Raw genomic sequence first — 16,125 nt, 5'->3', positions numbered from 1 at the left:
AGGGTGGAGCAGCGAAGAGGCTGACTGTCAGCTTCAGCAGAGACCCAAAGAAGCTGTGTCTGTCTACCACCTCAAGTGTATTTAGGAACCTAGGCTTCTGTTTGAGAAAGTAAATCCTATTGGTGTCACCTGAATGATGGTGATTTATTTGCTATCCCTGGGCATTTCTCTCAGGGGCGAGGCTTTAGGCAGTTTTGGTGACTATGAGACTTTGTTGCCCTGTGGTTTGTCTTCTAAGAGGAGTAATAATATTGTCACACCTCACTGGACTGTTGTATGACATGTACATTAAAGACTGTGAGATTGCTATTGTTATGAGGACCATGAAAGTGCAGAGATAGAGAGATGAAGTGATACCAGCATGAACAAAAAAACAAATATATAGACTTGATTGATTGCTTGCTTTGTCTTGCAGTAATATACACAATCAGTGTTGATCAAATAATGAAGACTGTGGAAGTTGCCATGGAATTAGATATTTCTGCAGTGCTGATGCCCTGTGCTCAGGCTAGCAGCCTCCCCTCTCACATGGTCTTTCAGACCTCTCTGTACCTGCAGGATTTCATAAGTGATTGCTGAAGATGAAAATGCCAATGGCCTTCATCAACTATTACAGAACAAACTGTATGGATGGCTCATAACTCTATCTATAGCTGGTTTGTTAATTCTTGTTTCATATCACTGTTGAGCAGCACAGAGCAGTGCAGATTGTGGCTAAGCTGAATTCATAAGAGGTTTTGGCTTTTGTGCTTGTCTTTAGTGTCTTTCAGCCCTTAAAAAAAAAGATGTATTACTAGGCAGTGATGTCTTCTTATATGCTGTTGACTCAGCAGCCTGCAGTAATGGGATGGAGGCTGACGCAATGCAGTCACAACTTTTTTGTTTGATTTATGTTTTTGATCTAGAGGAGCTTATGACAGGTGACAAAGGGAGTTCACTGTCAGTTTCTTTACCTTACTGTGCTTGTTCGAGGCATGTGAGAGGTGTTCAAGATCAGGTTGGATGGGGCCCCATCCTGATTTAGTGGTTAACAACCCAGCCCATGGCAGAGGGTTGGAACTAGATGGTCGTTGAGGCCCCTTCCAACACAAGCCACTTTATGATTCTGTGATTCAAAAGAAGACTGATGTGTGTACTGAACAACTGATGGATCATGAACCTTCTAAACATCTCCTGGGCTCCTGCCTGGGATGCAGAGGTGTGGGGGCAGGAGTAGAGGCTGTCTGCTTTGTCCTGTGGGTGCCCAGTGGGACTGCTCCAAGCAGAGGGACAGTATCACAGTGTTACAGTCTTGCATTACTGTGCATGGATGCACACATATGCTCCAAGACCCCATATGTTTGATAGGGCAGAATTGCAGGTGTAAGACCCACTGCCCCAACATTCACAGGAGCAATGTTTTCAGCATGCAGGAGGCATGTTCCTGGGGTGAGAATGTATGGGGGGATGCTGAGTCTCACTCTGCAAACATGAGACCTGACAGGCTTTCTTTGCACTCAGAGGGCAAGGACCCCAGAAATACAGAAAGCAAATCTCACTCTTACTGCTTATTAGCTGCAATTAAACTGCTGTCAAATGCCTGTGCAACAGTGAGTCTTTATGCAACCCACAGGTTCTGTTTTTGAAGAAGAAACCAAGCAAGCAAAAGCCAGCCTTGTCAGAAAGTCGTTGGAAAGCTTAGGAGTGCTTTGGAGTGGCCTCATCTCCCCTTGCTGGTGTTCAGTGGTTATTGCAGCCTTGTTTTTGTCAGTCTTAGCTCTGCATTTCACCTGCAGGTTTACAGGATTTTTTGAGTATTACTAGGGAAATGATTGACTTCTTGTCTGCATGCTTATGAATTGAGAACTGAGCTCACATCTTTTGATGAAGTTTATCCAAATAATTCTTTTTTTCCCTGAAAGGCATTCATTCATATCTAGCACTGACATTCAGACATCCACACATAGTAGTTTTTTTTTCCTGTTTATCTGTGAATAAGCTTTGGGAATGATTTTTCTCACCTGTAAATTATTTCTTGGCACAAGATCCATGTTTCTGGCTCTACTGGTTAAAGAGCCATGGCTGGATTTACTGCCCTCCCTGACTTTAACCTGCTGTTCAAGGCTACAGTGATTGAAAATGGGCTTGCAAACCCAGCTACTGTATTTTTTATACCACAGGATTTTGTTGGTGGTATTTCCCTAATGGCCCGGGAGCATACATTATTTTACCAGTGAAATAACCTCCCGTTTATATGCTTCTGTTGAAAGACAGCATGATCTGACATTACATTTAACCCACAGCAAGACATTTAGTTTGTTGAATTGATACTGAGAGGGGGCAAATGTATGCAGCGCAGTTCATAATAGACAGCTATTTACCAGGTAAAATACAGCTCCTGTTAGAAATACAACAGCATTGAAACAATGACATTTTCAGTCTCTTCTTCCTCCTTTTCTGCCACATGTTTTTTTTAATGCAATTTATACAAATAAACTTGATATGCCAGGTAAGCCTTATCATCAGGTAATCAGTCCTGGGCACCAGTTCAGCAGGACCAACAAATAAAGATTGTTGCAAAATTAGCAGCAAAATTAAACCATGCATGTGCAGCGAAGAAAGGCTGACTGAACATGGATAAATGCAGTCATGTCAGTTTTTCCCTGGCTTGCTAGATGCAGGATAACAGCCAGCATTTCAGTTTATGCTGATGGACTGAGTGTACACTGATGTGATATACTGAAACCTGAAAATCTGTGCTAGAGGGTTTTCATGAGGCACTCCGTTTGGCTACCAGCACTGCAGTCCTTCCTGAGTCCAGTGCCCTGGAAACCACAGAAGGAATCATAGAACCATTAAGGTTGGAACAGACATTAAGATCATCTATTCCAGCCTCATCCTATTGCCACCATACACACTAACCATGTCTCTCAGTACCGCATCAGTCCTTCCTTGAACACCTCCAAGGACAGTGATTCTATCACCTCCCTGGGCAGCCTTTGCCAGTGCATTACCACTCCTTCTGAGAAAATCTCAGAAAAGAAAATCTCAGAAAGTTCTCCCCAGAGTCCCCAGGGAAGTGTGACCTGAGTCAGCCACCAAGGAAGGCACTCAGCATCCTAGTGAATGAGTCCTCCCCAATGGAATCCAAAAGCTGCTGAAGTCACCAGAGTGTTTCTGCCCGTGTCAGAGGAGCAGGTTGCTCCTGGATTGAAATCTCCTACTAATGTAATTATTGTGTATTAAGGGATGAAAATGGAAAAGTGAAGCTGGCATTTTGTGCATTATGGTCACACACATCAGCCAGCTCTCAGTATTCTAAATGAGACTGTACAGTGATTTTATTTTTTTCCAGACATACTCATAAGTGGAGCATGCAGCAGCAGAGCCTCCTTCCTGCCACTCAAAGAGCATTTTGATGAAGAAGTGAAAAAAGATGCTCAGCACCTCAGGCAGAGGAGCCATCTGGACACAGGAGAGACAAGCACAGAATTACAGAATCACAGAATTGTTTGAGTTAGAAGGGACACTTAATGGCTATCCAGTCCAACTCCCCTGCAATGAATAGGGACACCTACAACTCCATCAGGTGCTCAGAGCCCCATCCAGCCTGACCTTGAGTGTCTCCAATATAATTACCATTAATCTGACTTGAACAGAATCAGGGATGGGGACAGAAATTAAATGGACTTGTCCAGGCTGAGTATCTGGCAGCTTTCAAAGGCTAAGATGGCTCCACAGGCCCTGCCTCAGCCACGTATGTGACCTCCAGCAAAAATCACTCAAGGACTTGCAACAGTGCACACCAAAAGAAGGCACATTTACAACAGGAAAATATTTCCTGATTTATTACATGATTGTTTTCTTCTTCTTTTTTTTTTTTTTTAGGAAGTGAGTCATCTATACTCTGACTGGAAGCATTAGAAAATCCATATCACTGTCTAGATTTGTGTCTGTGCTCTTGATGAAATTATAGTAGATCAGTTTAAGTTCAAACAAGATTGGAGAGACTGATTCTTGAAAAACAAATAAAACATAAAAAATGTGTTTGTTTCAAAACTTTCTATCCAGGGGAGTTTTCAATGGAAAGTTAACTTCCCTCTAAAACTTTCCAGCAACAGACCTGCAAACATTTCTATTTATTGATTAGGTGAATCATTCAGTTCCTTAAAAAAAAGCCAATCCTCACTGCCCTCCCCCACCTTCATTATGAGATAGATTATTGTGTCAAGGTGAGTTTTTCCATTAACTTCAGTGATCTTTGGATCAAATATCAGAACACAATCACAAGAGTCAGGTGTTTGTAATGCATCCCTGCATGGCAAGGTTTGTCCTGGCTCAGGGATCCTCATGCCTGGGTAGCAGAACATAGACACATAGTTGACACTTCCCGTTCACTGAATTTATTTGAAGCCTTGGTAAATACAGTGAGGCCAAACACTGTGGGCATGAGACTGAAAAGGCTTTTTTTATTGTCAGAAGGCAGGTTTGTACCATGAAGACAATGGCTTCTGTAGCCAAGCAGCAGCCCATTAGTTGTATCACATTATTACTGAAAATGCAGTGATTTAAGAGTGTGACTGAAGCAAACAGGAATTTCTGTTTTGCACCAGACCACTTAGGAAACCCTACTTTTATGGAGGGCATGAGGACTTTTCTGTGTCACATTCTATTTCCGTGTCTTATTAATAGCAAAATTGATTTCATGTGCCAGGGGCTTTTCATTTGCATTTCAATTACAGATTTAGGTGGCTTCTTAGGTTTTCCAGGCTTTAAAGGACTAGTATTTTCTGTAAAATATTCTGGGGAAAAATACATATGGGCTGAGGCTGAAAGAAGATCATTAAAAATAAACTTTATCAAAGGAGTTTCATCCCCACAGTTAAATTTTTTGGTGATTGCTTATGTTTTCATACTTAATTAAATAACAAATAAGAAAAAGTTGCTACATTTGGCAGAGCTGTAAAATATTACATGTGAATAGATGACTAGTGTGATTTTATAAGCTCTGAAATCTTCATTTACACTCATTTATCAGTGAGGTGATGAAGACCTTAGGACTCTGTGAGATAACAGGGTCGAGCAATTGATAAAGGTAACAAGAGTTCAACTGTGGATCATCTCTCCCTGCTCCAGCTCTGGCTTCTCTGGCAGAGAAAAAGCAGGAAATGATCCTTCCATGAAACCAGACAGGATTCCCATGCAGTCCATAATTCCCTCTTCTATTTCCATCTACCACACGTACCCTTTCCTACTGTTGGAAAGGAGGTGAAAGAATTACACTCCCAACAAGAATGATGCTCTGTGGCATACAGTTATAAAATTTTGGAGGTGTCACAATGAAATATCAATAGATTAAAAACAAAACAAAATCACAGTGGCAGTAAAAAGGTCTGATTGTATCTTTCATCTCTTCTTTTGTTGTGTTTATTTAGTGCTTCTATTAAAATATTTGTTGTAATACTGTTTTTAACATTATACTGTTTTTATAATTGTATATATTTTTTATTGTAACATCACCTCCAATTTAATATCTCTTTCCATTATATGTGAATTGCTACTAAAATGGAATTGCTGTTGTAATGGATGTAAGACCCTTGTAGGATGTATTAAGAACCATTACTAGTACCCAATTACAAGAGAAAAGCCAGGAAATTGAGTGAGGAAAATGCTATCAATATGGGATCTGTTTGTGACAGGATAAGCAAGATTGAATAGCAGAAGAGTCTGATGATCTGGAGCTGAGGAAAAATGTTTCAGAGATGAAGCATAAGAGAGATGTCATCTGGGTTGGACATCCCTTCTCATCTCAGCTCCTCAAATGAAATTCAGAAGAGTGAGATAGACCAATGGTTGCCAACCCTTTTTCCATCTCAAGATGCCAACCCTGACCTTGGTTTCCTGGTGATGGTGCTTCACAGCACACTGTTTGAATACACCAACTGCTTTTTTTTTTTTTTTTTTTTTTTTTTTTTTTTCTACTGAACAGGGGATTTGTGGAAGGGATTGAGCTCTCTTAGTTATTTTGTCTTCACTGCTACTAATATAGTGTATGTCCCTCCTGTAAGGTCTTTGGATGACTACTCTTCCTTGCTGGTGCTTGATCTGTTCATTCAGTATGGATTTCTATTAATTTCAACTGTAGCATCCAAGGATGGACTAGGTTATCATAGAATCATGGAAGGGTTTGTGTTGGAAGGGACCATAAAGATCATCTGGTTCCAACCCCCTGCCATGGGCTGGGAGAATTCCTATTAGATCAGGTTACTCAGGGCCCCATCCAACCTGGCCATGAGCACCTCAAAGTATGGTGAGGTTACCACCAGAGAATCTATCTGGTGCATATCAGGGACCGCCATGCATCCCACTATGAAAATCTGGAGCACCTTAATTTCATGGCCAAACTGGATGGGGCTCTGAACAACCTGGTCTAGTGGAACCTGTCCCTGCCTATAGCAGGGGACTAGATGGATCTTAGAAGTCCCTTCCAACCCCCAAAATTCTATGAATTTGACAGTACAGGTGCACCAGTAAAGGAACGCTTGTCTGAAAAGCTGAATGTAAGCTTAGTCAAGTACTTACAGCTATGGATTTAGATGATAAATCTGAGGCTTTCATATTTAACAGTATTTTCTGCCATCAAATGTACTGTATTTTAGTGAAATAATAATAATAAATTGAATCAGCGACCTTAAAAGATCTACAGATCACTCTTATAAGGCATGGATAAGTTTTCTTTTTCATGTGACATTTTGAGGGAGTAATAAAACCCCTTATGTTCACACAGTTCTCCTTCGGATCATTGAAACATATGGAAGCAGATTTATGGCAGTTTATCAGAAGATTTGTATATACGTGAATACAAACTAAATATGCATCTAAAACTGGCTCCTTTGCTCTCTAGCTAAAATTTATCTCAGGGTGGATCTGCAATTTCCATAGTGTGAATTATAGTTTAAATTCTGACTAACAGGACTCACTGGGGTGGTTAGCCCCATATCTGAGGATAATACATTTTAATCTCAACATCTCTCTGGGGTGGTGCAAATTAAAAAAAAAAAAAAAAAAAAAGCCACACACACACACACACAAAAAGCCTGAAGCCACTTTGATGAATTTCTATGATCTTATCTCTGCAGAACGTTTTCTCTTTGTCAGGGTAGAGTTTTTTGCTTCAGCGGATAATATGGGAATTCAATCATTGTTTTCCAAAGTACATATTATTTGCAATAGTGTGGTCTGGGCGATTGCCTTTCTCAAAAAGCAGGACAATACTTCAGCTAACAGGGTGGAAATCAATAGCAAAAGATTAAAGCTCAAAGGATGAACAAGTGCACGTGAACCAAAAGAAGTGACAGTGAGAGCTGCCTTTAAGTGATAGCAGGTGCTCCTGGAGAAGAACGAAGAGAGACGCTTCAATTAGCCCATCCCTGTGCTCCCAACAGATTGTGCTTTGTTTTTAGCTTTGAAGGATTCTTTCCTTTCTTCTGATAGATTTGCAGCTCCCCACCAATTTCCTGTTGCAGCTTGATCCTATATTCCAGTCCAGCCCTGTTCTGTGTGTTTTTCTGCATGATAACTACTTTGCTAACTACATTCTTGTAAAAAAAACCCAAACATTTTTGCTCCTTTATTATGACTGAGAAGAGTTTCATGCCTGTTCTTATTAGTGCCAGGGCTTCCATGCTCAATAGCAATACCAAGGTGTGTTGACTGCATCCCTAGTAGCTCAGAACTCTGCAGATGCTGGGATCAAATCATCAGTGGTAAAGAAGCAAATTACCAGCTAGAAATTATTAGGAAGGAAACAGAACCAAATGTTATTCAGCTACATGCTAGATGCTGCATGCAGCTTGGCTCTTCTCGCCTTGTCGAGGCTAGGGAAGGAATGGAACAGGGCAGCACAAATCTCAGACATGTGGAGGATGGTTACACAGACCAGAATGCTTCAGTGTGGAAAAGATTTGGTCTAGGTGGGGTATAATTAGAGATTATAAAACAAGAGGTGTCATGCATGGCACGTGTAGGGGCACTTTGCTTTCTACCACCCTAGTCTCATTGACTGTTCTGTCACTGCCACTGCATCACTGCCAGCCCTGCCCCTGAAATTGAAAATATACCAACATCAGCCGTGCCCATTCTCATAACACTTCTAACTCCCCAAACTCTCAGAGAACTTTAACTCTTGAACTGAACTATGCTTGCTTGTAGATTGGGGCCCATCTGTTACCTGAAGGACAGGTGCCTTTGCTGGAGCTAGCTGCCTGTCTGCCATGCTGACTGGCACTAGAACTAGATTGCCCTTATTTCATTTTTCAGTGGGGTTCAGCAGAGGTCCTAACCATGAGCAAGAAAGTGATAGTGTGGAGGCAGAGCTTTTGAATGAACTTTCAGTGACTTACGATTATATTATTTTTCAAGATGTAAAAAAAAAAACCCAAACAACAAAACTGGTGTGCACTGAACATTTGATTCAATTGAGAAAGGTAAGTATTCATACATTTCGTTATTTCAAGCCCAGGTTGGATGGTGCTTTGGGCAGCCTGATCTAGTTGTCTGATGTAGTGGTTGGCAATGCTGCTGGTGGCAGGGGGTTGGAACTAGATGACCTTTGAGGTCCCTTTGAAAGCAAACCATGCTATGATTCAAAAAAAGCTGCTAGAATTTATATTGTCATCAGCCTTGAGCTGGAGCTTTAAGAAAAAAACTCTTGAAATGCCAGCCACAGAGCTTGAATTCCCCAGGCTTCCACTATTAGGAGCAGGTCTAACAAGTTGGAGAGCTATGTCTGGCTATTTGGAGCTAATTCTAGCAAGAGACTGCTGATTGCTTTGCTTCTCAAGAAAATTAAATAGATTAGAGAACTTCCCAGTGAAGTGAAATGCGTGAACTGCTGCATTACCTTCTCCTTATCAGGATGATACAGTAAATCTGCTCTGCCTTCTGCGTGCCCAGGTTCCTGCACTGAGGTATGGGAGGAGGGCAGATCTGCTTTTCTCCATCAGTGCTGCTGTCAGGACAGGACGTCTCCTCTACCTCTACAGTTAACAGGTAGGTTGCTCCTGCACTTGTTCCAATTCTTAAAATATGTCTGTTTTTAAAGAAACAGAGAAATTAGCATGACTACAGAGATCTGGGATAGGGTCTGGTTCAGAAATATTATGGCTTTATCCTAGCATTGTAGAATTGTTTGAGTTGGAAGGGACCCTTAAAAGACATTTAGTCTAACTCCCCTGCAATGAACATGGACACCTACAGCTCCACCAGATGCTTAGAGCTGTGTCCAGTCTAACCTTTGTTTAGCAAGCTGGATCACAACCATTAATCTTCTGATAGCTAGAGAAAAGGAGGAAAGTGATTCCTTTATTAGGATGGGTTGGTGTTAAGTTCCTTAGGTCTTTCTGGTGGTTGTGAAATGTCTCAGCCCAAAAGCCCACCAAGTTGCTGGAGTAATACTGTGTCAGCCCTTTGAGAAAGCTCTGGCAAAGAGCATTGCCTTTGACAGTTTCATCCTAGGAAAAAAGATTTGCAGAGCAGATAAGGAGCACTGGTGACGTCACATTACCAGAGCAACCTTAAATCAGTATCTTTCGGTGGATTGGAAACCACCTGAAGTAGACCTAGAGGTTGATGGTACAGGTGGGTGATGCCACAGCTGTAGGTAATCCCACAGTAGTAGATATAAATAAGTCGGGATGAGATGGGGGGGAGTGACAAAGGTTTTTGTTGGCTCCTTGCAACCTTAAGCAAGGGAGACTTAGCCTATAGCCAATGTCTGTAGAAATGCTAAGGTGGAAATGCTCCATGCATCAGATCTGGAAGTATGATGGAGGGAGTGCTACTGTTCTCTTCTTCTGGACCTCATCTAGCACCAGAGGTAAGGTAAATATCTAGGACAAGCTGCTATTTATTAGCACAGTGGCAGAGGTATGTAGTTCCTTACTGGGAGAAGCAGCTTGGATGTAGTTAACTTTTTTCAAGTTGAATTCACAAGGTATACTCATGTTCCTCTGACTTCAGGCATTTTAGTTCTTTTCCTGTATTTTTCTGTTTTTCTGTTTGTCAGTTTGTATCAGCTCTTGTTGGATTGCTTTGCTAGCCTTGTGCATAGGGAAAAAAGGCAATGGGGACAGTTACGCTAAATGTTTTTTTTCCTGTTATCTCCTTCCTCCCCCCCCCAGTGCAGATACAAGTGCAAAGCTGAAAGCTTATGAATGTGAAACTTAAGTCAATAAAATTGCAGATAAAAATCCTGATGAGCCATTGAGATAGATATGCTTATTCTATATTTCTTCCAGAACTCTGCTGACTAGAATCTGCCTCCAGAATTTTCCGTGTTTGGTATCTGGTCAGATTTGTTATTGCATACATCTTAACAGTATGTTGCTCTGCTGTTTATTTACTGATGTTTTATGCACTTAAAGTAGCATTGACTGAAAGCCTTTCCTAAAAGCGTGGCAGCAGTAAAACTTGGTTGAAAGAAGAAAACTAGGGCAACTGTCACAACTTGATTTTTTTTGTATACCCCTTTATACGCCTTCTCAAGTGATTCAGGAGCAGGATTTCCGTTTGCAGAAGGTGGACGCTAATATCGTTCTACCTTTGGCTCCTAATACAGTTAGCTAATTCAGGTGCAGAGTCTCCCTGGTTCTCTTCTACTTGGGGTCCTCCCTTATTGATGTAAACACTTTATTTGGTGCACACAGTGCTCTTTGAGGGGTCACAGGCCATTGGGGTGTCATTGTGCTGGTGCTTAACCCTGGGGGAAACTTATGGGGAATCTGACCTCTGAGTGAAGCTCATCTAAAATCCAGCATTACCCCCACCAGCACAAATTCCCCACTTAGGAAGGAGAGAAAGGAGCATGTAGAAGAAGTGGAGATACTGATTTTTTTTTTTTTAATTTTATTTTTGATATACTAACCAACTTGGAGATACCCCTGTCCCCTTCTAACATGTGAGCAAAGGTATGCAGTGCTGAGATTATATGACAAAAATAACACCTGTAGCATGGCTCAGGTAGCTGCTCTTCCACTCTGCTTTCCTGACTGCCCTCTGGTACCTCCCTTCTTCAAACCCAGCACAAGAATGGGTGAATTCATAGCTTTTCATCAGCAACAACCCAGAAGGAACAGAGGCATAGCAACCCGAAGAACAAAACATGCCACTGGTATTTATTAACATAGCCTTGTAAATCAAAACAGCCTGCCTGTCTGGTGTCTTGTGTAGAAATTATTGGCTCATTCATCTTAGCCATATTAAGCAGACCACATTTATCAAGTTCACATAAAAAGAGATATATAAGGACTATGCCTGACCAATAGTTACATGCAGGTACTGTGCTTAGAGTGTGCCCAGAGCAAGTTGTTTGGAGGGAGGGAGAAAAGGTGCTTAGCTTTTTGCATCAGGTATATGCGCAAGGGTACAAAGAGAGAGAGAACTCAAACTTCAAAACTTGGGCCAAAATAATGGCACGGGCTGACCCACGATGAATTCAAGGATATTATTCTGATTATATGGATATTTTAGTTAAAGACTTCAAGCAACTAAATCAAATGATAGCGATATTCTCGCTATTTTCCTAGTATGCCATCATAATACAAAATTATAGAATTGTTTGAGTTAGAAGGGGCCATTAAAGGCTATCTGGTCCAACTCCCTTGCAGTTAAGAGGGATGCCTACAGCTTCATCAGGTGCCTAGAATTTCATTCTGCCTGACCTTGGGCGTGTCCAAGGATAGGGCATCCGTTACTCCTTTGGGCAACCTGAGGCAGTGCCTCACATGTACAGGGGAATTGAGAATTATACATATTTGTCAGAAAACTGGAATAAGCTTCACTTTCTGGCACTCACTCATTGTTAGGGTGTTGGTCTGCTTCCATCTTAAGTGTTGGTGATGTTTTCATTTGGACAAGCTTCCCATTGGATACAAACTGTGTCTCACTGGGCCCATCTTCCAGCCTTGTTTGCCAGGTGGCAAGTTTTCTTGGGTCCTTTCTTATCTAGCTCATGGAAGACCAGGATATTTTTCCACTGGCCACCTCACAAGGCTAGCAGGTCCAGGGCAATGGATTTGGAGCTATTATAGAATCGTGAAACCATGGAATGGTTTGAGAGACCTTAAAGCCCATCTGCTTCCAACCCTGTGCCATGGACAGAGTTGCCACCCACCAGATCAATCTGCCCAGGGTGTTATCCAACTTGGTCTTGCACACCTCCAGGAATGGGATGTCCACAACTTCTTCAGGCATTCCATACAAATATATTACCAATGCTTACATGTTGTCTTCCACAGGGAGTTGTACCATTCTGGGAGTATGTTAAAAATCAAATGTAATCAAATTTTAAATGGTCAACACTGCATTCATAAAATAGTTATTTTTCTTTCTGTTATTGTTGTAATCTTTAGAATCTGGTGGGACTCTATCACAGAACAAAAACATGCAGGATTCCCCTGCCTATGTGAATTCATGCGCTGAGACAACTATTTTCCCAAAGAATTTACAGTCTAACCAGACAAAACAGAGAATGATTGGGAAATTGGAGTGGTGGATTGCCACGAACACACATCAGTAGGTCTTACTCACAGAGGAAACCTGTCAAACTGTTTATATTACAGAAAAAGAATGCTTTATTTTACTTTAAAATAAAAAAGATGAAAAAGGGGTGTTTAAAAATCAGTATTTTTGAAAATTATTCCTTCTGATCTGCTCTATTGAAAAGCTTTCTAGGGGGCAATACAATAGCCTGTATGAAAATATTATTCATGTTTTCTTCTCTGTAGATGTCATTGTGAAAAGTACACTGTAACTACTAATTTCCAAGCTGGTTTGGGGAAAAAAAAAAAAAAAACCACAAAAAACCAACACACATTTACAAATACTTGCTAGCATACAGCATTTTGAGGGGAAAAAAAAAATCCCTTTAGAGTTGTAGAATATTTGTACTTGTTTTTTTTTTCTTCCACTTCACTCATCTGTAAAACCAGTCTGACCTAGTCACTGCCTATACATGTTGGATGGCAGAATAAATGTTAAAAACCTTTAAATCATCAGAGAGAGATTTTCCATAGATCACTGTCATAGCCTTAAGGCCTGAGAGCAGGCAAATCTCCAGGGCTTACTAGAGATGGTTATATCGTTAGAAATCTTAACGTTCTTGCTCCCATGGCAGGTGTTTCTAGTGATGATGGGTAAAGCTATTACATCTTAAAACACTCACTGTTCCATGCTTGTATAGAGCTAGTAGAAATGGGCAAAGCACAGCAATTTGGGAAACAGATTTCAGCAAAAAAGAGGTACCATGTTATACGTGTGCCGTTCCTGCGAACTGGTTCACTTCTAAAGAGAAAACTTCACTTTAACAAAAGATGCTGGGCATTTCAGAATGAATGCTTTCTGTCTTGGAGTGAAACCCAGACCTTAAATATGGCAAATGTTTGTGTCTAAGTTTGGGATGGAAGAGGGAAGTGTGCCTTGTGAAAGCCCTGGCCAGGGAATGCGGATGATGGAGCGTCAGCTCCTTGCTCTGAGTCTGTGGAGACTCCACTGATGCTCTAGCTGTAGTGGCTGTTGTGATGCTTTCCACAGCAGAGAATCCCTTTTGCGGAATGGCTGAAAACAGCAGGTAGAGCAAGCACATTGTGAAGGGTGTTCCACGCAGTGGTGGACCTCTTTTCAGCAATGGTCTTGGTCTTTGCTAGTGGGTGTGGTGGTGATGGGTTGATGATTGGACTAGCTATCATAGTGGTCCTTCATAGAATCATTACAGATGGAATTCTAAGATCTTCCAAAGCTCCATCTGACCCATCACTTTTACCTTTCTATATTTTCTTGTGAAAGTTTGTTATCCCAGACAAGAAATTACTGTGTTAAAAAAAAATCCAGATCAGCCAGGCATTTGCCCTGAAAATAGGAAGAATATGCAAAGTCTGCAGCATCAGGCACAGACTGTGATGGGACAAGACAAGCACATTGCTCCCAATCCTATGCTGAGCCTGCTTGGAGCTTCATTCAGTAGCTCTGCACCATGGATCTCACAGCCTGATGCCACACCTCCGTCTAAAGGGGAGGGAAGCAACAAATATATCCTCTAGGTACGTCCAGTACAAATAAATCACCCTGTATAAATTATAGAGTGAGAAGCAGTACTCAGCATGATTCTGCAGTTATAAATTCTGGCTTTATTGGTTGTGCTGGAGGAGACAGATGGGTATGGATGGAGCTTGGATGTGTTGTATGAAGATTAGGTGTGATGGATTAGTATTGCATTTCTCTGGGATCTCAGCACTGCCTGAGCATTGCATGTGGCCAGGCAGCCACATGACTGGGCAGGTAGAAAATGCTGGTGGAGCAGAGGGGTCTGATGGCATTACATGAATGGCCATGTAGGCACATACAGGGACTGTGGCTCATCACATAGGTTCCTTAGTTCTGTTTTCCTGTCTCTTTAAAAAAAAAAAAAAAAAAAAAAGGACTTGAACATATGCAGGTCTGTGCAAACACAAGACTCTCTGGGGTAGCTGCTACTAAGTGACAGGTATAAAATTGTGGCTTCAGCAAGCAGTTAGGAAGCTTATGGACATAAGGGATATCATAACATGGAAATGAAAGTCAGTGACAACGCTGTGAATGTAGACTGATTGCCTTTGTAATATAGAGTTTTCTGGAAGTAGTAGCATTATGTGGTGGTTCTATGGCATCATGGATGGCTGGCTGATCAATTACACCTGTGTGAGCCATCAATGGCTGTGGGTGGCACTGATTGTGAGTCCCCTACAGGTGTTAGGATGTCAGCAGCTGTCAGACAGGAGAAGCTGTGTTTGATTTCTTTCAGTGTAGTTGAAAATCCCTGGGATTTAGTGAAATCTGAAGAAGAAAGTTGGAAGGAACTCATGAGTCTCCCATGCCAAGAAAATCAAAGACAGGCATGGTGGGCAGCGTTCTGCTTTGGGACTGCCCTGTTTCCCAACTCATCACCATTAGTTGGTCTAGTATTAAATGAGGAGGTTGGTGGCACTGCATGTTACAGGGGGTTTGGAGATTCATGATCCTTGAGGTCCCTTCCAACCCTGGCCATTCTGTGATTCCCTGTCTAGGCAGAGGAGGGGAAGGCCAGGAGATGAGCTGTCCCAAGCCATCACCTTTCCTTAATGGACTCATGCTTGTGTGCCAGTGGGCAGTTTGTGCTCAGGGGCAGGTACCTGGAATAATGCAAATAGCTAAAATAAGATCTAGTTGGAGTTGTAATGGACTGTGTGGCTTGATCCCAAATGGGGAGATGTAACAGACATTCAGCAATGAATTACATTCCCCAAACCCCAAAGAACTTTTGCAGATCTGATACAAAAGGATGCTTGTCACAGCTGTAGATAAAGAGTAGTGTGGTAACAGCCTCAGCCTCTGGGAAATTCTGCAGGGATTCTGTGGGCTCTGATTCTTGTTGTACCCTAATTTCCATTCACTTCAGTAAGGCTCTTTTGTGGGGAGAGTCTGGTTTCATTTTCAGTCCAAACCACGTAAAAAGCAAATCCTCATCGGCCCCTAGCAGATGTGATGGTCTGATCATTATTGAAGATGATATATTTGGGATTTGTAATTAAAATTAAAGCTATTTGGTGTAAAAGATTTAGAATTTAATTCCTTTCATTAGATATCTTAGGCTAATTGTTGCATCCAGCAGGGAGCAAATGGCATTGTAATTGCTTGATATCTCATGCTGGTTTGATTAGAAGATGATAGGAAAGGGAAAAAAGAGACAACTCCAAGAATGGTATTATCTTTTTTCTTTGATTTCCTTCTGGCACCAAATGTTTCTACAGAAGAGGGGGAAAAAAGAAAATCAGGGAAATTAAGGCACAGAGAAGCAAAGTGATGGATGCCATGTCACATGAGGTGTAAATGGTGAAGGGAGAGAGTGAACACCAAAAGCCTTTCTTTTCCTCTGGGATAACTAGTTCTGAAATGACTGTGATGAAACTCAGAAAGGTGATGGAGGTGTGAACTACAAGTGAGCTGCAGGGGACCTCCGCCACTCATGATTTTTTAGCTAGTAAGTTATGGCCCTCATTCTTCCATACAGTGCATGCAACATATAAGTCGTCTACTATGGGCTGTTGAAACTAACTTTTGAAGGCAGGAATGCAA

This window comes from Lagopus leucura, unplaced genomic scaffold (genome assembly GCF_019238085.1).
Source record: "Lagopus leucura isolate 7727_CA_CO unplaced genomic scaffold, USGS_WTPT01 Super-Scaffold_1, whole genome shotgun sequence".
In the NCBI taxonomy this organism is placed as follows: domain Eukaryota; kingdom Metazoa; phylum Chordata; class Aves; order Galliformes; family Phasianidae; genus Lagopus; species Lagopus leucura.
This window is presented reverse-complemented; position numbering follows the sequence as displayed.